Source organism: Rattus rattus, chromosome 1 (genome assembly GCF_011064425.1).
Source record: "Rattus rattus isolate New Zealand chromosome 1, Rrattus_CSIRO_v1, whole genome shotgun sequence".
Classification (NCBI taxonomy): Eukaryota; Metazoa; Chordata; class Mammalia; order Rodentia; family Muridae; genus Rattus; species Rattus rattus.
In genome coordinates, this window is record NC_046154.1 from 208,224,928 (window position 1) to 208,226,771 (window position 1,844).

Below are 1,844 nucleotides of genomic sequence, written 5' to 3' on the forward strand. Positions count from 1 at the left end.
TAATTGTTAACGATTTTTTGCTAAGGAAGAGACTGTGGGGTCCTGGGGTGTCTCATTGGTCAAGCTCTTTCAGGTAGGAGGGCCTGGGTTTGAGCCTAGCGTCAGAGAGCTAAGGAAACAGGCAGATGCCATAGATGCCTGGCCCCCTGCATCCGAGCCCAGGCCGTGTGGGCTGCACTCAGTTATGTCCTGCTGAACTAAACATCTTGTGCCATTAAGAAATCACAAGTTGCTGTGTGTTGTCAGGTGGGCTGGGCATGTGACAGTGGGCAGCACTCCCTGGTATTGCTTTGTTTCTTAATCTTTCAAAAATGCCATGGAAATACTAGTTTTTATGGGATTGTCAAATTGGCTGATCTTTAGCTAGAGAACTTTCTGGAACTATTAAGGAAATCCTGGGTACTGCAGCCTGTGGGCTGCAATGTGGATGGCTGCCACCTGAGTGACATCACATATGACGTCACATAATACATCAGGAGTGCTACGGTGGAATGCCCAGTGAGTTAAGCCACCAGAATGCCTGCTTCGGCTGCACATGTACTAAAGTGGTACAGATACAGAGAAGACTAGCATGGCACTCTGCGTGAAGGTGACACTCAGGTTCATAAAGCAACAAGAGAAAATATTTCAATAAAAAACCCGTCTGGTTAAGAGAACAAGAAAAACCACAAAACATTGTTTTTACAGATAATTTCCGGAGGCCATGAAGGTTCATTTTTCAAAATATGTTCTGTTAAATATGATAACAAAGCAAAACCCAAGGTCAGGTTGATTTAAGATAATTTAGGTTAAGCAAAAACATTTCTTTTGGGGCTGGAGAGATGGCTCAGCAGTTAAGAGCACTAGATGTTCTTCCAGAGGTCCTGAGTTCAATTCCCAGCAACCACATGGTGGCTCACAACCATCTGTAATGAGATCTGGCCTCCTCTGGCCTGCAGGCGTACATGCAGGCAGAATGCTGTATGCATAATAAATAAGTAAATCTTTAAAATTTTTTTGTAATTAAAGGATTTCTGGAAACTTCAGTGTGGCCGGGGTCATTGGGAGTCTCCAGGAAATAGATGAGAACGCATAATATTCTTCTATCTCTTCGATCTTTTTGGATGAACATTTTGTAGGACCAATTAGTAAAGACAGGCTCTGGTTTGTGTGGCCGGGACACATGACCGCACCCTCAGCAGGGTGATGGGAACAGTGGGCCACACCAGTTCACTCGAGGTCCTGAAAGGGAGTGGGAAAGAGCTCTTTGGGTGGTCCAGTAAGTGCCACTAGGGCTCTTTTTCTCCTTGGAGATCTTTGACATGGTGGGTTGGAAAAAAAGACAACAGGCCTTGTGGTTAAGGCTTGAGCCACGCCAGCCTCCTTCAGTGTCCAACTCAAATGAGCTGAAGAAAGATAGGTAAGTGGAGTCTGTAAACAGAAAAATCCTACCTGAGATCAGTAGCAGCCATCGGACCACTACACACTCGCTTCGTAGGTGGAATGCTATTTTGTTCCATGTTTCCATGGTAAGCCTTTGAGTATGTGTGTGGCTTCCCAGCTCATTCTGTGCAGTGTTCAGACTGCTGCTCTCGTTCTGGGGACAGCACTTCTGCAGTCACTCTGCTCTGCGGTTCGTATAGGCCAAACAGCCATGTGGTAGAGGATTGGCCAGCACTTCCAAATCTATTCCTTGAGCACTGGTCCTGCAGAACAGTTCTCCTGACCAAGTGAATCTGAGAAGAGCTGTAATGTATTCCACTGCAGATTGCTGGTGTGTGTTTGTATACTGGTGGCTGCGGGAAGAATTCTGTCTTTCAGAATCTTGCATACCCACTGCCTTCCATTCCCATTGTCCAGGAAAC

At 45.9% G+C, this 1,844-nt stretch overlaps 1 non-coding gene across 1 annotated transcript; it reads left to right on the top strand.

Moving 5' to 3' along the window:
- Positions 1 to 518: 518 nt before the first annotated feature.
- On the top strand, positions 519 to 628 carry LOC116890409. Its single transcript, XR_004386611.1, has one exon. It is a non-coding gene; the product is annotated as a U6 spliceosomal RNA (small nuclear RNA).
- Positions 629 to 1,844: the final 1,216 nt, after the last annotated feature.